This window comes from Bos javanicus, chromosome X (assembly GCF_032452875.1).
Source record: "Bos javanicus breed banteng chromosome X, ARS-OSU_banteng_1.0, whole genome shotgun sequence".
Classification (NCBI taxonomy): domain Eukaryota; kingdom Metazoa; phylum Chordata; class Mammalia; order Artiodactyla; family Bovidae; genus Bos; species Bos javanicus.
In genome coordinates, this window is record NC_083897.1 from 14600896 (window position 1) to 14625830 (window position 24935).

General features: G+C 39.7%; 1 protein-coding gene across 12 annotated transcripts in view; it reads right to left on the reverse strand.

Moving 5' to 3' along the window:
- The window catches only part of ENOX2 (ecto-NOX disulfide-thiol exchanger 2), a 289405-nt gene that overhangs the window by 124651 nt on the left and 139819 nt on the right, over positions 1-24935 (reverse strand). The window lies entirely within an intron of this gene.

Consider the following 24935-nt stretch of genomic DNA (forward strand, 5'->3'; position numbering starts at 1 on the left):
GGCAGTCTCTGGTAAATCTACAACTCATCCTAAGTGTTTGGGCAGAGGGTTGTTCCCTTTCACAGCATTCAATTTACTCATGAACAAAATGGTACTGAAGCCAGTGGCAGATATACTGACAGAACGGCAGGTAGACACAGTGATGGTTAAGAGCATTGTTTCTGAAGTCAGACAAACCTGGGTTTGAGTCCCAGAATTAGCACTAACTTCCCTGTATTACTTTGGGTTAGTTAATGAACCTCTTGGAGCTTAGTTTCCTTCTCTGTCGAATGGGGCTGCAATGAAGAGCCTATGACATAACACCCATCAAGCACTCAGCTAAGTGCTGGCGCATGGTAAGCACTGTTAAATGGGAACTATAATAAAGGTGGTGTATTGGACGGGACTTCATTTTCATACCTTTGTTAAGTTTTTTCATATGGTTAAATTAAAAATTACAAAGTGTTTTTGGCCCAAACACTTGTTTAGTTTTTTATTCAAATTTTGATTTAAAAACCATGATGACCATGGTAGTGGGAACAGAGTGGGAAATGGTGATTAATAGGAAAGTTAAGATCAGATCCTCTAGGAACTCCATGGTTGGTTTGAGAAGATTGCCCTGTGAGGAATACGTATGCCTTCTAAGGAGAAGGAACCAGAGGAATCAGTGCAAGGGCACTTAGCCAACTGCTGGCAAGAGTGTTCCAAGCTTGCCAACTGCTCATCCTTATCTCCATTCAATACTCAGTGGAGTCCAACTCTTTGCAACCTCAGGGGCAGTAACCCGCCAGGCTCCTCTGTCCATGGGATTCTCCAGGCAAGAATACTGGAGTGGGTTGCCATTTCCTACTCCAGGGAGTCTTCCTGACTCAGGGATCAAACCCACATCTCCTTCTTGGCAGGTCGGTACTTTACCACTGAGCTACCTGTGAAGCCTTGAGAGACTCTAGGGGAGTAAATTCCTGGCTTGAGTCAAGCAGGAGGAAATAACAGGTGCCAACAACAATAAGCAATAGAATTCCAGAAAAGAGCAACTGTTACCTGAGCCTGGAAGGTCATGAATGAGGAGCACATTTTCAAAATAGGTGCCCAGGGACATTGTTGTAATTACCAACCAATGAGCCTCCCCTTAGTACCAGGAAAACAGATGGATACTAATTAAAGGGGAATAGAGAGGGAGAGACAGAGAAGAATATAATATTTAAATATGAGGAACTCAAGAGAGTCAAGCTGGTTCTGTTTCTGATAAAGAAAATCAGCCTTTTAACTCCAGGTAGCTTTAACCATGGCCCCCTATCCTGCAGAAACCTAAGCTAAGTGTTTTCAAATAATCTTCATATATAATTTTCCTTGGTCCAGGGTGTACTGCAGTGTTGGTTTTGAAGTAAAAGAAAGCTTGGGAAGCCACCCTTATGACCTCACGTAGCATCTTTCTTATGCTTTTCTCCCTTTTCTTTCTCAAAGGGAGAAGCATAACATTTTTTCAAATGACAGCTTGCTGAGTTTGTTGGCTATCATCGTTAAAGAATGGTTTATTAAACAGATGATGTACAAGAACTTAGGAAAGTAATGGTGACCAGAGAATCCAGTGTGAGAACATGTCTGGTTAAGTAAAGATGCGTTTTTTCTTTGAATAGGATACTAGAATGACAGCTTTACAGCAAATCCTTATAAAAAAAGATGAATACATATGGATCAGATGATAATTTAGTTATAAGTCTATTCCTAGCTGGTTGAAGAGCTGTACTCAAAAAAAAAAAAAAAAAAGTGATGAATGGATTGCCAACAATTTGGAGGGAGATCTCTAATAGTTGCTAAAGGGCTCTCTACTTGCCCATGTCCTATTCAATATTTTAACATAGGACTTTTTGATGAAGTTGTAACAGGCATGCTTGTTACAACTGCAAATAAGACAAAGCCGGAGAGTAAACCTACTTGATGATAGAACTGCATTTCAAAAACAATTGTCACCACTATTTATTGAGTATCTTCTATGGTAACCCACTCCAGTATTCTTGCCTGGAAAATTCCATGGACAGAGGAGGCTGATGGGCTACATTGCATGGGGTTGCAGAGTCGGACACAGTGGAAGTGACTTAGCATGTACGCAGGCACTACTGTATACAAGCTCTCTTGAAATCTTAAAGCCACAGAAAACTAAGGTTAGAGATGTTTTAAGTAGCTTGTCTAAAGCCACACAGTTAGTAAGTGGCATTGCTAGGACTTAAACCCTAATTGTCTGCTATTAAAGCTCATGCTCTTTCTCATACACTATACTGCCAGCCACTACCCTACATTGTCTTGACAAGTTAGAGGAGAATATGATTTTTCTCGAAGATAGGACAGTACTGAGCAGAGGCTGGAAGCGCTGGTAAACAAGAAGGAATCAGACCACATGATTCACTGTGGCTTTCATGAAGGATCAGAGTGGTGCTAAGGTGGTGGTGAAAACCAGCACTTGAGCTAATAAATTTCTGAGAAATATTCTGAGCTAGAAGACAGTGAATATCACCACTTCCTGGCTTTGTTATATCTTTCTTTATGTGAGGAAAAGTGGCTGGAATGACAAACCCAAAATTATGAAAGTTGAATGTAATACAGGAAAAAATGGAGGGTAGTCATAGAAGAACAGAACAGAGGAAATATGACTTCATTGTAATTCATGTTACAAAGATCTAGGGGATTAGTTTTCAACTTGAATATGAGATAACAATATGATGTAGCTTCCAGAAAAGCAGATATAACTCAGCCTGTATTAATAGAAGCCTAATTAAGTGGACTCTAGAGTCTGAGAAATAACAGGCACACTGCCTTTTGCTGTGGTCACTGTGTTCTGTTGTGATGAGCAGGTAATAAGAGCAATATTGGAAACATCACTGAAGGGAAGTGACTGGAAACCGTTTATTATGAGGTGCATTTTGAAGTAACTAGAATATTTAACTTAGTGAGGAGAAAACTTGAGAGCATTGAGCTGTATTCAAATACTTAGAGGACCATGATGTGGAAAAAGGATTACATGTGGTCTCATGTTGTATAGTGCAAAGATAGGACCCAAGAGTCAGCTTAAGGTTCGCTATAAGAAATACATTTCTAGTCATAAGTGATTAGATGTGTAGTGATTACCACTACAAAGTGATAATAATAGGTAACATTTAAGTACCCAGCACTGTGGTCTACCGCTGACATATCACATATCCCATGAGGCATCCCCATAAGAATGCGTGAGGTCCATGGAGAAGGGGCTGGCTACATTGTAAAGCAGTGATCTTAATATTATTTGGAATATTTAAACACAAACTAGATGAATGTGTGTCAGGAATGTGTCATATGTAGTTCTGGATTGAGGTACTAGGGTAGGGAATAAGAGCTGAATTAGATGACTGTGTGAGGCTTTGTCTAAGCGAAGACAGTAAATTTTCCACTTAACCTGTTTTCAACTTTATAACATTAAGCATTGTAATCTAGCAGTCCAAATATAGCACTTTGAATTCTTCATAAGATTGTTGCCATGTGTCTGTGTCTATATGAACACACACACATGCACTTGTATGCATTTTTTAAAAAATCACATATACACCAGGGTTTAGGGAGAAAGATAGGCATACCATCTGAATATGTGAAGGCTTCAGATAATTTGGAATCTTAACAGGACTCAGTCTATTAATTAAGCCCATGCAATAATGTGAGAAAACAGAATATGCTGCATTTATGATGGGCAGGAATTGAAATATACATCACACTTTCAAAAACAGACACTGAGAAAAATTAAGAAAGTGTAGATTTCAAAAGGATTTCATCTCAATCACTGCATCACAGGATGATTCTCTTACTTGTCTTTGTGGAGCATAGACATAATAATAATTTACAGACCCCTAATGTCGATTTTGGGAGAAGGCAATGGCATCCCACTCCAGTACTCTTGCCTGGAAAATCCCATGGACAGAGGAGCCTGGTAGCCTACAGTCCATGGGGTCGCTAAGACTCTGACACGACTGAGCGACTTCACTTTCACTTTTCACTTTCATGCATTGGAGAAGGAAATGGCAACCCACTCCAGTTTTCTTGCCTGGAGAATCCCATGGACGGGGAGCCTGGTGGGCTGCCGTCTATGGGGTCGCACAGAGTCGGACACGACTGAAGTGACTTAGCAGCAGCAGCAGCAGCAGCAGCAGCAACTTCGATTTTGTGTCCATCACTGTGCTAGAGGATTTCAGTGTATTACCTTATTTAATCTTTAGAACAACCTTACAAGATTGGAATGGAGATATTTCTCTTTTAAAGCAGAGGAAATGAGAATCTCAAAGAGAAGCAAATAATCCAAGATCACACAGTTAGGACATACTAGTGCCAGGATTTGAACCCAAGTATTTTTCACTTCATATTGTTTACTATGCTAAATTAGTACTTCCTTCTCTTTTCTTTCCTCTGTTAATTTGGAGCTCTTAAAATACATAAAGTATAGCACAAATGGTAACAACTATCATGGATAAACAACTATTACATCCAATGTCTAAATTCAGATGATTCCTGTCTTGAAAAAAATTACATTAAGACAGAAACTTTGGTACTTTAGCACAGATGGGGAGCAATTTGGGGACTCCTGGCTTGTTCTATAAGCTTTATATAAAGATCAGAAGAATGTACTTGAACTATTAGAGAAAGATGACATAGTAAAATGTGCTCCTCTATTTTCTGTGATCTAGATTCTAAATTGCTGAGAGATGAGAAACACGGGAGACCAAACAGTCCATGTGATATCACTTATTGTTTATTCACTATATGCAGAATGCTGCACTGGTTACTGTATGAAGATTGAGAGGAAAAAGAAGGACCAAGTTTCCTCCACGGGTGAGCTCCCAGTTGAAAGGTGCCATTAATGAAGCTTTAAAGCAATGCAGTGAATTTCCTGACCAGCCTAAGATCTACTGTTGCCAAAGTAGTCATCTTTTCGACGGAGCTTCATGCTCACCCTCCTTCCTGAATTAGTATAAATGAATTCAGTTTCGAGAAAGTCCTGAGTTCAACTGGATCTTAAGTCAGGATTTAAAGACTAGAGAAAAAAAGATGACAATGAAGTACTGAAGAATGCCAGGAAAGATTTGGTTGGCCTGCTCCAACTTTAAGCCACTTTCCAGAACCTGTCATTTGTTCTCCACAGCTTGTGATGAATTATAACCCCTGAATCAAACAGATCACAAGTTCTCACTTCCGAGAAGGCATCAGTGGCGTGAAGAGAAATTGCTACTGTGACAATTCAAGCAATTGGTGAAAATCCAGTGCATTTCCCAGCTTACATATTCCTCTTAAGCTTCCCGTTAATGAGACTCAATGGGCTTGCCATCAGACGCTGTTTGTACTCACCATTTTTCCCATCCAGACAGGACACTGCAGGAACAATCACAAAATCATGAACTTAAGCCATATCCATAGTCTGACATAGCTTTATTTCTCTAGTGGACTAAAGTGTAACTGCTTCGCTGCCAACACAAGAGTTCTCATAAATGCACAGCCTCTTTTTTTTTTTTTATATTGGGAGCTTGCTTTTGTTTACTTTTTTTAAACTTTTAATTTTATATTCGCATATAGCCGACTAACAATGTTGTGATAGTTTTAGGTGGACAGCAACAGGACTCAGCCATACATATACATGTATCCATTCTCTCCCAAACTTTCCTCCCATCCAGGCTTCCATATAATGTTGAGCAGAGTTTTGGGATCTTGCTTTTTGTTTTATGTTTTGTTAAGATGCCCTCCATGTTTTAGGTACTGAGGACAGTAATGTAACAACTGCAAACCAGTTCTTCGTGTCTACCAGAGGCCAGATTTATTCCTGCCTTGATTAGCACTGCTTGTAATAGCTCCACCATCATTTCCAACTTGATATGAATCTGAGATCCCCATTTCCCTCCAAGAAGGATTTCCCATTGCCAAAACTGCCTACCACAAGGGAGAGAAGAATTAAGCTGGTCTCCAAGCACAAAGAAAGCTCATTTCCAACTAGCTGATGAGGAGTTTGAAAGCAAGACTAGGGTCTATTCAAGGGAGAATGGGGAAGATGATTACATTCTGTCCCTTATCCTCAGGGTGGATATGGACACAAGGGGCAGGCACTGGCAGCCAGAATGAGGGTTCCTATGAGGGTCTTCTCTATTCATCACAATGGGGCAGCTGTGTGCAAGCCAGAGATGGCCAAACACTGGAGGCTAGGAGGCCAGTTAAAATGCTATTCAAATGTGACATAGGCTGGTGACAGAAAATATGTAGCAAGAATGCTACACATATTTATCTTCCACTCTTAAATATTAACTGCAATATGAAGGAGACTGGTGCCATGGGGTCAATCAAAGTTATTGATGATGGCAGCAAGTACCATCAGATGAGATGGAGCACATTCAGGATAGTATGGCTGTAAATAACTAGTACCATCAAACTCAAGCTTTTGGGTTTGGGTGGAAGGGTGATTTGAGGCATTTTACTTGGCTAGGGAGGCAACAAAGTCAAGTTATCAAAAATACCCATGAATCACAACTTAAACAAGTATTCTAAATGAAGGCCTTGTAAGTTACATGTGGCCTTAGATTGTACTCTCCTAGCAGACAGGAGACAAGTCTATAAAGTTTCTATTTTCTTCCAATACACCTAAGACAGCAATTAGCACTTAGCAGAAAGTTTGAACTCCCCTAAACCTATTTATATAGGCAATGGCCTTTCAAATGAAAAAGGCTGAACCATAAAAGAAACTGGAATCAATTCTCGGCTTAATACCAAGAGATTCAACTTATTTTCAGAATTTAATTCCTCTGTTCAACTTTGTAATAGTCCATACAGATAAAAAGAGCCCAAGTGCCCCCTGGTTTCAGCAGAATATTGATCACTATCTCCATGAATTTACTTTGGAGTTTCACCCCTCAGGTGGCTCCAGATACTGTGCAGAGATGACCTGTTTTGAGACACAAAGCAGCTCTGAGCTGTGGGCCTAGTGCCCCTGAAGCAGGGCTTTTCAAAGAGCTTCTCTGCTGAGCAAGCTCTTTGCACATTGCAATTAGGCTCAACCAGCAGACGAATGGTTCCCCATCCTACGTGTCTTCCAATAATAGAGATCTGCAGCAGTGTATACCAAACTACCAAGTCCCCAATCTGGGGATGTGGTTCTGACTGAGTTTTGGATCTTCAGTGTCTTTGGACAGATGTATTTATTCAACATGTGGAGGCTTGTGGACAATTCAGATTCTAACTCAGGCTGTAGCCTCTGTTTAAGAAGGCCTATAGACAATAACCAAAGATTAGAGGCAAATGTGAAGTGATGTAGTTAGAGAAAAATGCTCATTAGGCTCTTGTTTCCCCCAAAGTTGTGAAAATTCAGAATAACACCAACAAAGGGCATAGTTGGTGCTGCAAAGGCAGACTGCATATTAAGTACATTGCTACACATCTGGTGGGCACTCTGTACATTTCAGTTTTCAAAGGAAACTGGACCAGGAATCAAGAGGCCAGAATTCTATTGAGTTACTTCCTTCTGAGTTAATAATAGGAACTAACATATTAAGCATCTGTTATGTGCCAGATGCTTTCCTGGTAGCTCAGATGATAATCTGCCTGAAATGTAGGAGACCCAGGTTCGATCCCTGGGTCAGGAAGATACCCTGGAGAAGGGAATGACAACCCACTCCAGTATTCTTGTCTAGGAAATCCCATGGGCAGAGGAGCCTTGTGGGCTACAGTCCATGGGGTAGCAAAAGAGTTGGACACAACCAAGCGACTAAGCACACACACAGGCATGTGCGAGATAGTGTGAGAAGCACATTACTTCTTACATTATGTCATTTATTTCTTCATAACCACCCTATATATAAGTCTATCATCTTTGCCACTTTTCATGAAACACAGAGACGTCAAACATTTGCTGTATATAACAGGATACACAAAGTCCAGGTTAGCCTGATGTCTAACCTCTTTGTTGACTGCCTATCTTTGATCCTAAACTCCCTACTTACTAGACTTCCCTGGTGGCTCAGACAGTAAAGCGTCTGCGTACAATGTGGGAGACCCGGGTTCAGTCCCTGGGTCGGAAGATCTCCTAGAGAAGGAAATGGCAACCCACTCCAGTCACCACTCTTCCTTCATTTCCTTGATTATAAGTGGGACTTATGGACTGCATGATCTTGTGTGCATGTGCACTAAATAACTTCAGTCATGTTTGACTCTTTGTGACCCCATGGACTGTAGCCCGCCAGGCTCCTCTGTCCATGGGATTCTCCAGGCAAGAATACTGGACTGGGTTGCCATTTCCTCCTCCAGGGAATCTTCCCAACCCAGGGATTGAAGCTGTGTCTCTTGCATCTCCTGCATTGGCCGGTGGATTCTTTACCACTGCACCACCTGGGAGCCCCTGCATGATCTTAGAGTCTGCTTAATTCTAAAAATCCAGTAATTACATAAAGAATGAGAGGAAAAAACCTATCTTTTCCCCAGGTCAGTGTGGATATAGTTACACTAGACAACATTCTGACTTGGATCTTAATCACACGCTGTGTGATATTTTTCTCCTGCAAACAGATGCCCGATGCCCGGGAGGATGGACTTTCCTGTTCATGTCTCTATAGGGTGAGTGGCTGGGGAACTTTCCAGTGGACTAGACCATTTCTGTCCCCTGTACTCCATCTTAGCAAAGCACAAACCATGCAGACACCCTCCCACTCTCACTCTCTAGTTTCCTCAGGCCAACTGACAAATGTCCAGGGACTTTAGGAGGAAGTCTAAGCTGGTTCTTAGCATTTTGCTCACTTTCCTTAGCTTTCAGCTTCTGGGAAGGCACTGGGCTGACTAAAATCACCTGAGATTTAGGAGCAACAAAAAGCCCACTTATGGAATCCACCTTATTTATCTGCACATTGTTTATACAGTTGGGGGCAGCAAATATCAGATGCCAGTCACAATGAAGAAAAAGCCAGAAGTCCTTTGAAGACACTTAAGGTGAAATGCTTACAGGAAGAAGAGAAGCTTCCCCTAGATTCTCCATTAAAAAAAAAAAAAAAAGAAAAGAATGTTAAACTCCTTGGTGCTGCAGCTGAATATTAAATAGAAACATCTTAAAGAAACTTGCCTGAGAGCTATATGAATTCTAAACTATGAAAACAAGACACTCAATAGAAAACTGTAAAGAGAAAAGTGATAAGTTTGCTTTATCAAAGAAACAAAGCATTTTCCTCCAGGGAAGAAGGAAGCATGATGGGAAATCTGCAAACAATGGACTTCTGAGAGATTTCATGTATCTGCTTAAAAACAAAAATAACAACAACCCAAACCCTACAGTGTTGACAAAGAACAAATGCTCACGGTATTGACATGGGGCAAGTATTCTCCTACCTAATAGCACGTGGGCCCTGGGATATTTCCAAAGGCAAAGAAGTTCAGACTCCATCTCCTTCCCACAAATCTCTGCCATGTTCCAGGCACCTTGTGAAAATTCCTCCCTGTTGTCCGCTATGTAAGGCTAAACAATGAAAGGTGTCTAATGGTGATGGTGGGGAGTGTTGGGGTGAGGTGTGAAAGGGTGCCTCTGTTTATTCTGCAATTTGCTTTTTATGCCTGTACTTTTGTCTCTTGTCTGTTTTTCTGTTTTTTTGGTTGTTGTTGTTCTGTCTCTGCCTCCCTGGCTGTTTCTCTGTTAGTCTCCCAGTCTTTCCTTGTGTCTTTTTCTCTTCCTGTCTATCCCTGTGTCTTGATGCTCTGTCTACCTTCTTGCTTCCTCTCTGTACGTCTCTCCCTCAGGTTCTGTCTGTCTGTTGATATGTCTTCAGACTGTATGTCTTTAGATATGTCTTTAGACAGACTGTAGTTCTAACTGTCTGTCTCCATCCTGCATTCTTTCTCTCAGTCTCTCTTCTCTTGCTCTCTCTCCATCCTTTCCTCTCTGTGCCTGTCTGCATCTCACTTTGTCCCTCGATTGGTCTATTTCTGGGTTTGTCAGCCTGCCTTCTATTCTACCTCTGTCTCTTACCAATGACCCCTGACCCTCTCTTTCTTTTGCGCTTTTTGTTTGAATATCTTTCTCTGTTTAATTGCTCATTTTTGGTCCTCAGTCTGTCCCTCTGTCCTTTCGTGTGACTACGGTGCTGTATGGCTTCCTGTTTCTTAGTTTTTCAGCCACTCGGTGCCTCTTTCTTTCTGTTCATTTGCTTCTTTGTCTCTGTCAAGTCTTCATCATTCTATCTCTGTCTATGTCTATTTCTCTCTTGTCAGTTTCTTTCTATACCTGTCTGTCTCTCTGTGCTCTGGCTATCTACCCAGTCTATCAGCCTGTCTCTCCATTAGCTTGCTTCTGCCTGCTTGTTTCTTTGTCTGCATGTATTCATATTAGTTTCAACTTCTGTTTGTCAAACTGTCTTTCTCTCTTTTTCTCTCATTCTCTCTTCCTCCCTCTGTATCTGACTCTCCGCCCCTTTTTGCTGCTGTTTCTCTCTCAGTTCCTTCATTTCTTGTCTTTTGATCTATGATACACTGTCTCCGCCAATCTCTGTCTGTCTGTCTCTCTGTCAGTCTGTTCACTGTCTCTTCTTGTCTGTCACTGTCTCTCCCTTCTTAATAGTCTTTCTGCCTCCTAATCTGTCTCTTGGTTTATTCTTTCCCTCTGTCTCCATTCGTTTTCTTTTCTCTCCTGCTTTCTCTCAGTGCCCGTGTCCCTCTGACTGCATCCTGTGCTTTGTGTCGCTTCACATTAGTCCCCTCTCTGCATCCTCTTCCCCCGTGTCTACCTGTACTGTCTTTTTATCTCTCAGTCTTTAGACTATTTATGCCTCTCTGTTTCTGTTATTATCTCACTCCATCTGTCCATCTCCTCTCTGCCTGCCTTCCTGTCTGTGTATCTGTCTATCTGTTATCTGACTATCTGCCTGTGTCTACCTTTCCCTCTAGCAGTCTGTCTGTCTGCCTGGTTCTCTCTCATGCTATCTTCCATCTCTCTGTCACCTTGTCTATCATTGTCTGTCTTTCTCTCTGTGTCTCCTCTTTCTAAGTCCCATTTTTTTCTTCTCTCTCTGTCTCTTTCTCTCTATCTCTTTCCTGAGGTGAGATTCACATAACATAAAAATTAACCATTTTTTAAGCAAACAGTTCAGTAGCATTTAATACATTCATAATGTTGTACAATCACCACCTCTATCTAGTCTCCAAATATCTGCATTATCCCTAAAGGAGAGCCAGGACTCATTAAGCAGTTGCTCCCCATTTCTCCCTCCCTAGCCCCTGGCAACCACCCATCTACTTTCTGTCTCTTTAGATTTCTTATTCTGGATATGACATATAAATGGAATCATATAATCAGTGAAATTGTGTCTGGCTTTTTATATGCAGCATAATGTTTTTGAGGTTTATCATTTTGTAGCATGTATCAGTATTACATTTATTTTTCCCCTTCTTTTTCCCTTTTTATTTTTTAAAAATTAATTCATTTATTTTAATTGGAGGCTAATTACTTTACAATATTGTAGTGGTTTTTGCCATACATTGACATGAATCAGCCATGGGTGTACATGTGTTCCCCATCCTGAACCTCCCTCCCACCTCCCTTCCCATCCCATTCCTCAGGGTCATCCCAGTGCACCAGCCCTGAGCACCCTGTATCATGCATCAAACCTGGACTGGCAATTTATTTCACATTAAAATTGAAAATTTTTTTAGATAAGTTTAAGGTTCACAGCAAAAGTGACAGGAAGATAGAGAGACTTCCATATAGTCCCTATCTTCATACATGTATAGCCTCCCCTATTATCAACATCTCCTATCAAAATTGTATAATCAGAGTGGTTTGATTTGTTACAATTGATGACCCTACATTGACACATTACAATCATCCAAAGTCTGCAGTATATGTTAGGGTTCACTCTGGGTGTTGTACATTCTATTGGTTTGGAGAAATGTAGAATGACATGTTTCTGTCATTATTATGTCAACAAAGAATTGTCTTTGCCCTAAAAATCTCTGTGCTCTGCCTATTTATCTCTCCTTCCCAGCTCCAGGGAACCACTCTTTTTACCATCATAGTTTTGCCTTTTTCTGGAATGTCTATAGTTGGCATCATACAGTATGTCGCTTTTTCTGATTTGCTTCTTTCACTTAGTAACATGTGTGTAAGGTTCCTCTATGGCTTTTCATGGTGTCATAACCCATTTCTTTTTGGTGCTGAATAATATTCCACTGTCTGGATGTACCACAGTTTATTTATCCATTCATCTCACGAAGGACATTGTGGTTGCTTCCAAGTTTTGGCAACTATGAATAAAACTGATATAAACATCTAATTTGTTATTAGGACTGAGTATTGAATTCCAAGCTCCTTAGATGCAGAACTGGACACTCAAGTCCTATAACATTTCTTTTATATGGCTGAATAATATTTCACTGTAGAGATATATCACAATTTATCCACTTATCTACTGATGGACATTTGGGCTGTTTCTGTCAATTATTGTGAACATCACTGTTTTGAACATGCATGCACAGATATTTTCTTGAGTGCCTGCTTTCAATTCTCTTGAGTATATATATTTGAAGTACTTAGGATATATACTTGGGTATACTCTTATGATTAAAAGTATTATTAGGTCATATGGTAACTATGTTTAGATTTTTGAGGAACCACCAGTCTTTTCTATAGCAGCTGAACCACTTTACATCCTCATAAGCAACTGGGAATAGGAGGGTCTTTAATTCCCACATCTTCAAAAACAGTTGATATTTTCTGTTTCTTAGATTCTAGACATCCTTCCAGAAGAGAAGTAGTGTCTTGTGGTTTGGATTTGCATTTCCCTAATGACCAATGATGTTGAATTTTCTTTCACGTGCTTAGTGGCCATTTGTACATCTTTGAAGAAATGCCTATTCAACTCCTTAACCCATTTTTTTTTTTTTTGAGTTGTCTTTTTGTTGCTGAGTTGTAAGAATTCTTTACATGTTTCGTATACCTACTCCCTCACCAAATATCTGGTTTGCAAATTTTGCAAACCTTTTCTCCCAGTCTGTTTCTCTGTTTCTTTCTCACTCTCTTTTGATTTTTATAGTTTTACAATTGGGAAATAATTAACATATAACACTAAATTTGTTTTGGGTGTAAGATAGAATTGTATATATTGTGAAACAATCACTGCAATAAGTCTAGTTAACATCCATCTCTTTTTTCTCTCTTTTTTATTTCTCTCTGACGCCTTCTGACAGATTGAGTCTTTTTGTCCAATTGCTCATTTCTGACAACTTTTCTGTTGGTCTTCTCTTACCAGTCTGCCTCTGTCATGTCTCTATTCGTTTGTTATTTCTCCCCTTCCCTCACCCTCCCTTTCTGCTTCCTCTCCCTTTCTCCCCCTTCTCTCTTTCAGTTTCTCTCTGGATCTGTCTTCCTATCAGTCTCTATATCTGTCACTAACTCCCTCTTTCTCACTTTCTTCTTTGCTCCTCAGCCATCTCTCAGTCTAACTGTCTCTCTGCCTGTGCATTTAGTTGGCTCTCTTTTCTCTCTCTCTCTCCACTTTTCATCTGACTCCATGTCTTTCTGATCTCTGTTCATTTGTCTCGGTCAGTTGGTTGATCACTTTCTCTTTCCCTGTCTCTTCTGGTGTGTCTCTCTCCCTCTGCTTCTCTCTCTGTGTTGGACTTTTTGCCACTGTCTCCCTGAATGTGTGTGTTCCAGTATGTGTCTCAGTCAGTTTCTCTCTGCCTCTGTTTCAGGCACATTGTTTCTAGCTCTCCGGACTCTTTTTTTCTTTCTAAATCTGCCTCTCCATCTCTCTCTAACAGTATCTTTTGGTCTTTTTCTGTTTCTCTCTCCTTGCCTGCTTCTCTTCATCTTTTGATCTCTCTGCCTGTCAGCCTCTGAGTCTGTCTCTCAGTCTCTCCATCTAACTCCCCATCTCTTGTTCACTATCTCTCTCCCCTGATTCTCCAACATATTTCTGTCTGGCTGACCCTTTCACTGTCTCTCTGTTTCTCTCTCTCATTACCTTTCTGTCTGCTTTTTGTCTTCCTGTCTCTTGTAGTGTCTTTTTCTCTCTATGTTGATCTCTCTCTGGCTCTGTGTGCACCTCCCTCTTTTCTTTCTCTGTCCCTTGCTCCTTCACTCACTCTGTATGTTCTCTTTGCTTCTCTCTATGTCTTCCTGTCTTTAGCTCATGTATCTCTGAGTACTAAGCATATGGGGTCATATTAGTATTAGGCTGCATGATATAATTTTCACACTCAAAACTTTGTCACATCTGTAAGTTACAAAGGAAAGAAGAAAGCCATGAGGATAAACTGTTGATTTTGAATCATTTCTAAATCCAAACCGATAGCTGCAAACCTCTGCTCTCTAATTGACTTATTTACCTCTCATAGGCTCACAATAGAAAACACAAATTCAGGAACAACGTTCATTCTCAATCTTTCTCCAGTGCTGCCTATATCAGACATTTGAGGGTAGTTGCCATTCCCATAAAGAGAAGAGGACTTGGATTCCTTATTAGCTAGAGTGCCATACTTTCCATTAGAGATGTGTACTTTGCTTCAAATTGCTATCTGTGGATGCTGTACTTTTCCTGCAAATGGTGTTCATGGATGTGGTATCTTTCTTAAGAATGTTATCTATGCATGTTTTGCTTTCCCTAGGAATGCTGTTCATGAATGTTGTACTTTTCCTTGGAATAATGTCCGTGGATAGTGTACTTGACTTTGGATGCAATTTGTAGCTAAGTCACCTCCTAGGATGAGGAACTCTCGAACATCGTTCAACCTTCAGTTCCTCTTTGAAGCTCTTTGTCCTGTTCAGCTTCTGAAGAAGAACTGAATTAGTGTATAAAGTGTTTTACATTTCTGGTATTTTGAGTTTGTAACTTTATTGGCAAGCTCATTAATACTTTCTTCAGACTGACTGGATCTCATGCTTAACTGTGTTCAATAAATATAATTTGGCCTACTATTCCCATTTTCTGGATGGAGAGCTGGGGGTGGGGGCCTATGGGGGAAGTGAGGAACATCAATCAGCAAATTGACTTCAGACCTGAGAAAACAGCCCACGGCACACAATTTCTAACTTATTAGCTAGGCAAAGTAATTGGCTATGGTTACCCTCTGAAAAAGATGAAAACTGTGGAAGCACAAAGCATATTTATTCAGGCAAAAGCCATTACTTCCAAATATCTTGGCATAATGTACCCTGCCCTGTGGTAAATGAATCTTTACCTTTAGAATCACAATGCTACATAGCTTTTCAGAATATTTCTTACAACTGAAGCATAACATTTCCATACATCCTATAAGAATTCTCAAACCTTATTTACCCACTCTTCTATTTTCTTCATCTTCAAGATTTGTCTTGGAATGAAAATGTCAAATTCCCTGTAGGTATGTAGCAACATTCATCTATCCTTAACACCTGTCTTGTCCCTGCTCCCTTAATCATGCCAGCTTTAGCATACCTAGGCTCATTCATACACATGCTTGCTCCCTTACAAACTCACGCTCCTCACCTCTACAGTCATACAGAATTCATTTTGTCCAAGCTGTACAGGTGAAAGAACAAGGTCATGTACTAAAGAATATTGACTTTGGGGAGCAGATCCATATAATTATACACAGAATATTTCCAGGAACCATCATGTTTAGTTCCTATACCTTCACTTTCTCTGCAACAAGGTTAGACAGGCAGTAAAAAATAACTTGTCATAGATGAATTATTTGTAGATGCTTTAAGATGGCCAAAGAGGAAAGGGTGAACAGGTCACCAATGCAAAAACAGTCTGTTTTGATTTTTTTTTACCACAGCTTTTCAGAATGAGAATTCACCTGTACTTAAGCATCCTGAACCTTGGTTGGCCATTCATTTGCCTTATTTTTTCCTTTTCAATTAAACTTTTAATTAGAGATAACTGTAGTTTCACTTGCAGATAGAAGAAACAAGAGGCATCCTTTACCCAGTTGCTCTCAATGGTAGTATCTTGCAAAACTACAGTACAAGAAAACAACCAGGGTATTGACATTGATATGGCCAAGATACAGAATATTTCCATCACAAGGATCCCTCATGTTTCCCTTTTATAGTCATACCCTCTTCTCTTTCTTACTACCTCCTTTGTTGACACCTAGCAACCACCAATCTGTTCTCCATTTTGATAATTTTGTAGTTTCAAGAATGCTATATAAATGGAGTCATATAGTATGTAATCTTTCATAATTGGCTTTTGTTTAGTTCAGTCTTTCAGTCATGTCCAACTCTTCGCGACCCCATGGGCTACAGCACGCCAGGCTTCCCTCTCCATCACCAACTCCTGGAGTGTACTCAAACTCATGTCCACAGAGTCAGTGATGCCATCCAACCATCTCATCCTCTGTTGTCCCCTTCTCCTCCTGCCCTCAATCTTTCCCAGCATCAAGGTCTATTCCAATGAGTCACTTCTTCGCATCAGGTGGCCAAAGTATTGGAGTTTCAGCTTCAGCATCAGTCCTTCCAATGAATATTCAGGATTGACTTCCTTTAGGATGGACTGGTTGGATCTCCTTGCAGTCCAAGGGACTCTCAAGAGTCTTCTCCAACACCACAGTTCAAAAGGATCAATTCTTTGGTGCTCAGTTTTCTGTATAGTCCAATTCTCACATCCATACATGACCACTGGAAAAACCATAGCCTTGACTAGACGGACCTTTGTTGGCAAAGCAATGTCTCTGCTTTTTAATGTGCTGTCTAGGTTAGTCATAGCTTTTCTTCCAAGGAGCAAGAGTCTTTTAATTTCATGGCTGCAGTCACCATCTGCAATGATTTTGGAGCCCAAAAAAATAAAGTCTGCCACTGTTTTCATTGCTTCTCCATCTATTTGCCATGAAGTGATGGGACTGGATGCCCTGATCTTAGTTTTCTGAATGTGGAGTTTTAAGCCAGCTTTTCACTCTCCTCTTTCACTTTCATCAAGAGGCTCTTTAGTTCTTCTTTGCTTTCTGCCACAAGAGTGGTTTCATCTGCATATCTGAGGTTATTGATATTTCTCCTGGCAATCTTGATTCCAGTTTGTGCTTCACCCAGCCTGGCATCTCTCATAATGTACTCTGCACATAAGTTAAATAAGCAGGGTGATAATATACAGCCTTGACGTACTCCTTTCCCTGTTTGGAACCAGTCTGTAGTCCCATGTCTGGTTATAACTGTTGCTTCTTGACCTGCATACAGGAGGCAGGTCAGGTGGTCTGGTATTCCCATCTCTTTCAGAATTTTCCAGTTTGTTGTGATCCACACAGTCAAAGGCTTTGGCATAGTCAATAAAGCAGAAGTAGATGATTTTCTGGAACTCTCTTGCTTTTTCAATGGTCCAATGGATGTTGGCAATTTGATCTCTGATTTCTTTGCCTTTTTCTAAATCCAGCTTGAACATCTGGAAGTTCACGGTTCACATACTGCTGAAGCCTGGCTTGGAGAATTTTGAGCATTACTTTGCTAGCATGTGAGATGAGTGCAATTGTGTGGTTGTTTGAACATTCTTTGGCATTGTCCTTCTTTGGGATTGGAATGAAGACATACAGACCTTTCCAGTCCTGTGGGCACAGCTCAGTTTTCCAAATTTGCTGGCATATTGAGTGTAGCACTTTCACAGCACCATCTTTTAGGATTTGAAATAGCTCACTGGAATTTCATCACCTCCACTAGCTTTGCTCATAGTGATGCTTCCTAAGGCCAACTTGACTTTGCATTCCAGGATGTGTGGCTCTAGGTGAGTGATCACACCACTGTGGTTACCTGGGTCATGAAGATCTTTTTGTACAGTTCTTCTGTGTATTCTTGCCACCTCTTGTTAATGTCTTCTGCTTCTGTTAGGTCCATACCATTTCTGTCATTTATTGTGCTCATCTTTGCCTGAAATGTTCCCTTGGTATCTCTGATTTTCTTGAAGAGATCTGTAGTCTTTCCCATTCTATTGTTTTCCTCTATTTCTTTGCATTGATCACTGAGGAAAGCTTTCTTATCTCTCTTTCCTATTCTTTGGAACTCTGCATTCAAATGGGTATATCTTTCTTTTTCTCCTTTGCCTTTTGCATCTTTTCTTTTCTCAGCTATTTGTAAGGCCTCCTCAGATAACCATTTTGCCTTTTTGGGTGGCCCTACATGGCATGGCTCATAGTTTCATTGGGTTAGACAAGGCTATGTTCCATGTGATCAGATTGGCTAGTTTCCTGTGATTGCCATTTTCATTCTGGCTTTTTTTTCCACTCAGCAAAACTCTGGAGATTTATCCATGTTGTTGAATGTATTAACACTTTGATTCTATTGCTGATTAGTATTCCATGGTATGGCTACACCAGTTTGTTTAACTGTTCACCCACTGCAGAACATTTGGGGGTTTTTTAGTTTTTAGTTATTACAAATAAAGTTGCTACAAACATTCATGTATGGGTTTTTGTATCTCAGGGGTCAATTCCCAAGAGTGCAATTGCTGGGTTGTGTGGTAGTTGCATGTTTAGTTTTTTAAAGAAAAAAAAACACACTTTCTCACAGTGGCTATACCATGTTATATTCCTACCAGCAATGTATAAGTGATTCAGTTTCTCCACATCCTGGCTAGAATTTGGTGATGTCATTATTTTCAACTGTAGCCTATTCTGATATGTGATATCTTGTTGTGATTTTAATTTGCATTTCCTTAATGGTTACTGATATTGAGCAGCTTTTCAAGTACTTGCCATCTGTATATACTTGTCAATGAAACATCCATGCATGGCTTTTGCACATTTTATAATTAGATTATTTCACTTTTTAATTTCTGAATTTGGGAGTTCATTATATATCTTTAGGTAGTAATCCTTTGTTGGATTTATGGTTTGCAAATGTTTTCTCCTAGTCTGTAGCTTGTGTTTTCATCCTATCAATAAGGTCTTTCACAGAATTAAACTGTATTTTAATTTGTCAATTTATACTTTTATGGATTGTGCTTTTTGATGTTATCTAAGTAAACTGGTGTTGTCTAGGTAAACTCTTTGCCTAGCCCCAGGTCCCAAAGATTTTCTCTTATTTTTTTTCCCTAAAAGTATTATAATTATACATTTTAAAATTAAGTCCATCATTCATTTTGAGTTAATTTTTTTGTATAAGGACTGAGATTTAGATCCAGGTTTTTTTCCCTCCCACATAGATGTCTAATTGCTCTAGCACCCCAAGGATGTCTAATTGCTCCTGCACCCTCCTTTCACTGAATTCTTTTGCACCTTTTAAAAATTAGTTTGATACATTTGTGTGGGTCTATTTCTCTGTTTTCTATTTTGTTTCATTGGTCTATGTATCTATCACTCCACCAATACCACACAGTCTTGATTACTGTGGGAATACAGCAAGACAATATTGGGTAGATTGATTCCTATGAATATATTCTTGTTTCAAGATTGAATTAGCTCTCAGTCCTGTGCCTTTTCATATAAATGTTAAAATAAATTTGTCTATGTCTCCAAAAATACCTTGATGAAATTTTTAGAGAAATTGCATTGACCTTAAAGATCAATTTGGATGGTACTGACATGGTTACTTTTGCCTCCTGATACATGAACATAGTGTGTTTATCCATTTATTTAGGTTTTATTTGATTTCATTAGTGTTTTATAAATTTCAGCATATAGATCCTGTACATATTTTGGTTAATTTATACCTAAGTATTTCATTCTATTTGGAAAGTTTTAAATGGTTATAATTTTAATTTTAGTGTCTGAGAATTCACTGCTAATATACAGAAATAGAGTTGAGTTTTGTACATTTATCTTGTATCCTGCAACTTTCCTGTACTCATATATTAGTGTCAGGAGGTTTTTTGTTGTTGTTATATTCTTTGGGATTTTCCATGTAGATGACCATATCATCTGTAATCGTTCTGATCTGCATGTCTTTTACTTCCTTTCCCTCACTTATTTCAATGGCTAAAATTACTGACATTATGTTGAATAAAGGTGCTAAGAGTGGACATCCTTGCCTTTTTGCTAGTCTTATGGGGAAAGCAAATTAACTCTTTCATCAGAAAGCACAATGTTAGCTATTGGTTCTTACTGTATGTTCTTTATCAAATTGAGGAAATTACTCTTATTTCCTATTTTTTCTGAAAGTTTTTATGATGAATGTTGTTTAATTTTTAAATTCTTTGTGTGCACTGATTGATATGATTTTGTGATTTTTCATCTTTAGCTTTTTAATGTAATGATTACATTGCCTTCTTTTCAGGTATTAAACCACCCTTGCAGCCCTTGGTCACTGTGTATAATTCCCTTTATATATTACTGAATTTGGTTTGCTAATATTTTGTTGAGGATTTTACAACTATATTCATGAGGGATATTGGAATATAGTTTTCTGTTTTGTATTGTCATTGTTTTATGTTGATAGTAGGGGAATAATTGCTTCATAAAATCAATTGGATATTACTCTGTTGTATTCTATTTCTTGGAAGAGACTGTGTAGAGTTGGTGTGAATTCTTCTTTAGAAGTTTTTGATAGAATTGTCTGGGGAAACCATTTGGCAACAGAAATTTGATTCAGGGAGATTTTAAATTATGAATTCAATTTCCTTAATATGTATATGACTGTTCAAATTACCCATTTCACTCAGTTTGCATTTTTTGGGGAAGTGGTCTATTCCATATATGTTGTCAACTGGTATATACTGGGTATATTACTGGTATATTACTGCATATACCAAGATGGCAGTGTAGGAGACCCCAGCCTCTATCCCTCCACAAAGATCAACAATTATATAGCTATCCAAGATGAAAAACAGTTCCAGGAGTGCTCTGGAGTCCACTTAAGAAACTTCAGCAACACAGTGAAACAAACAAAAAACTGAGAAAAACTTCACAAAAAGGGAGGGAAGAATAGCTTCATTTTGCCTGCATCATCCCATCTCCCAAGCCAGCACCGCTTGGTGCTAAGAGGAAATGCTCCAGCTAGAAAGAGTTCCCAATGCTGAGAAAGGAAAAGTGAGATGAGCAACCAGATTCCCCAGTCTTTTGGGTCACTTCAAGAAGAACTCGCTTTGGCTTTACACCATCCAGAGACAGGCAAAACTGAGATAGACAGAGATCACTAGGAATAAAGAGAAAAAGCAGGGACTGCCAATATTAGTCACAGGACAAGAAAGACTGTGGTTTCCAGTGACCTGCTCTGCAGATGACCCAACAGCTTCTGCCACTGAAGAAACCAATGACCAGCACAGCTGCCATGGATTCCTGGAGATTATACCACTTTTCATCCCATGGATATTCACATTTGCCTTTGCCAGCTGCCTGAGTGTCTTTCTGTCTCCCTGGCCAGAGGCTGGGAACTGCACCAAATGCCGGCCTAGGCCTCTGTAGCTGCATAAGAGCAAGACTCTAGCTTGGACCCTCCACAGGTGAGTTAAGGCCCCTGCAACTGCTTATGGGTCAGGATTCAGCCCTAGATCCGGTCACTGGCCTGTAACAGTAGTCTTATCTGCAATTAGCCCCCTTACCTGCATGCCTTCCATCTGAATTTCATCACTACCTCTATGGCTTTGTGCATGTCTGTCAGGAGACTGTACAGCCACAGCAGTGGACATTGAAGCTGCTTGTGAGCCCAGTTCTGGTCCTGTCTCTTGTCACTGACCTGTGCCACTGGGCTTACCTGCAACTATGCATCTCCACAACTCCTGGCTTCCAATACCAGCTTTCACTGCTGTGTGCCTGTGGTGAGACCCAGCAGCATACTAGTAGTAGTACACACCAACAGCCAGGGCCCAGTATGCCCCAAATTGTTCCCAGCCAGCTCCTTTTCCTGGTTCCCACCATTGCATGTGTCTGTAACTGGTCCCTACCTCAACAGAGTCATGAGTAGCTGCTCCCTACAGCTGAATGTGTGCACACCACTGACTCTGGCCATCACTGCTGCCTGCCATGGTCTCTAACTGATGGACCTGGGAAGCCACTGATGAGCTCAACAGTCCTTGTAGCTCCTATGGACTAATTCAGCACTTGCCAAAGCCAACACAGTGTTGTGGACTCCAGCAAACTAAGCTGATGAGTTACTATTATTCACTGGACCTTGGGCTACCACATGCCCCCTGCACATGATTCCCTGCACTATTAGACTTGGGGTGACAGTATACTCCAGCATGCTACCATACACAGGTGAAGGTCTTTCCTTATTGAAGGCAGTCCAGTAAATGTGTCTTCAATAAGAGTCCAGTAAATGTGTGGCATATTTTCATATTCACAACAGCCAAAACATGGAAACAACATAAATGTGCATTTACAGATAAATGGATAAAGAAGATGTGGTACATATATACAATGGAATACTACTCAGCCATAAAAAGAATGAAATAATGTCATTTGCAGCAACACGGATGCAACCAGAGATTATCATACTAAGTGAAGTAAGTCAGAAAGAGAAAAATAAATACAATATGATATCACTTATATGTGGAATCTAAAACATGACACAAATGAATCTATCTGCAAAATAGAAACAGAATCACAGACATAGAGAACAAACTTGTGGTTGCTAAGGGAGGAGGAAGACTGGGAGTTTGGGGTTAAGTTCAGTTCAGTTCGGTTCAGTCGCTCAGTCATGTCCGACTCTTTGCGACCCCATGAATTGCAGCATACCAGGCCTCCCTGTCCATCACCAACTCCCGGAGTTTACCCAAACTCATGTCCATTGAGTCGGTGATGCCATCCAGCCATCTCATCCTCTGTTGTCCTCTTCTCCTCCTGCCCCCAATCCCTTCCAGCATCAGGGTCTTTTCCAATGAGTCAATTCTTCGCATGAGGTGGCCAAAGTACTGGAGTTTCAGCTTCAGCATCAGTCCTTCCAACGAATATTCAGGACTGATTTCCTTTAGGATTGGACCACAGCCTTGTCTTACTCAATGAAACTACGAGCCATGCCGTGTACGGACACCCAAGACAGACGGGTCATGGTGGAGAGTTCTGACAAAACGTGGTCTACTGGAGAAGGGAATGGCAAACCACTTCAGTATTCTTGCCTTGAGAACCCCATGAACAGTAGTAAAATAAAAAATTAACAAGATGCAATAGTAACTCCTTACCTACCAACAATCACTTTAAATGTAAATGCAATAAATTTTCTAATAAAAAGACATAAACTGGCTGAATGGATTAAAAACCAAGACCCAGTTATATGCTACCTACCAGAGATTTGCTTCAGCTTCTAGGAATCATATAGGTTCAGAGTGAAGGGATGAAAAAAGATATTCCACATAATTGAAAACTAAAGAGAACAGAGGTAGCTATACTTATATCAGGTAAAATAGACTTTACGTCAGAAACTGTGACAAGTGATAAAAAAGGTCATTATATAATGATAAAGGATTCAATTCATCAAGATAATATAAAAATTGTAAATATATATATGCACTCAACATTGAAGCACTGAAGTACATTAAGCAAATACTAGTAGATTTGATGGGAGTAATAGACAGCCATACAATACTAATAAGGGACTTCTCTGCCACACTCTCAACAATGGATAGATCATCCAGACAGAAAATCAACAAGCAAACATTGGATTTGAACTATACTTTAGGCCAAATGCCCCTAACAGATGTATATAGAACATTCCATCCAACAGCACCCAAATACAATCCTTTTCAAATGCACATGAAACATTCTCCAGGAGAGAACGCATGTCAGGTCACAAAACAAGTGTCCAGTCAAGAATACTAGAGTGTGTAGCCATTCCCTTCTCCAGGGGATCTTCTTAACCCAAGGATCAAATCTGGGACTCCTGCAGTGCAGGCAGATTCTTTACTATCTGAGCCACCAGGGAAGCCCCAGATTTTAAAAGACTAAAAGCATACCAAGTATCTTTTCCAACCACAATGCTATGAAAGTAGAAATCAATAACAGAAGAAAAACAAAAACAATTCACAAATATATCAAAACTAAACAACACATTTCCAAACAACCAATGGGTCAAAAATGAAATCAAAAGGGAAATGCAAAAATATCCTGAAATGAAGAAATATGGAAACACAACATACCAAAACTTGTGAGATGGAGTGAAAACAGTACTTAGAGGAAAGTTTTATAGGGATGCATGTCTACATTAAGAAAACAGGCCTCAAATAAACATCCTAAGTTTACACTTCAAGAACTAGAAAAACAAGAACCAACTAAGATCAAAGTCAGCAGAAAGTAAGTAGATAGCAAGATCAGAGCAGAAATAAATATAGAATAGAAAAACAATAGGGAAGATCAATGAAACTAAGAGTAGGGTTTTTGAGAAGATAAACCAAATTGACAAACCTTCAGCTACAGTAAGTAAAAGAGGACTCAAATAAATAAAGATAATGAAAGAGGAGGCATTAAAGTGATACCACAGAAATATAAAGGATCATAAGAGACTATTATGAACAGTTAAATGCCAGCAAATTGGACAACTTATAAGAAATGAATAAATTCCTGGAAATGTACAACCTACTAAGACTGAATCATGAAATAATAGAAAATCAGAACAGACCAGTAACAAATATGGGGATTGAATCAGTAATCAAAAACTCTCCACAAAGAAAAGTCCAAGATTATATGGCTTCACAGGTGAATTCTACTGAACACTTATATAAGAATTAATGCTAATTATTCTCAACTTCTTCCAAAAAGTAGGATAAGAGGGAACACTCCCAGATTCATTTTAAAAGGTTAGCATTACCCTGATGTGTGTGTGTTAGTCACTCAGTCATGTCTGACTCTGCGACCCCATGGACTGTAGTCCACCAGGCTCCTTTATAGCTTGATAAAGACACTACAAGAAAATAAAACTACAGGCAAATATTCCTGGTGAATGTAGATGCAAAAATTCTCAACAAACTACTAGCAAACTGAATTCAACAGCACATTAAAGGAATCATGCACCACGACCATGGGATATTTATCTCTAGGATGCAACGATGATTCAATATATACTAATCAAAAAATGTGATACACCACATTAA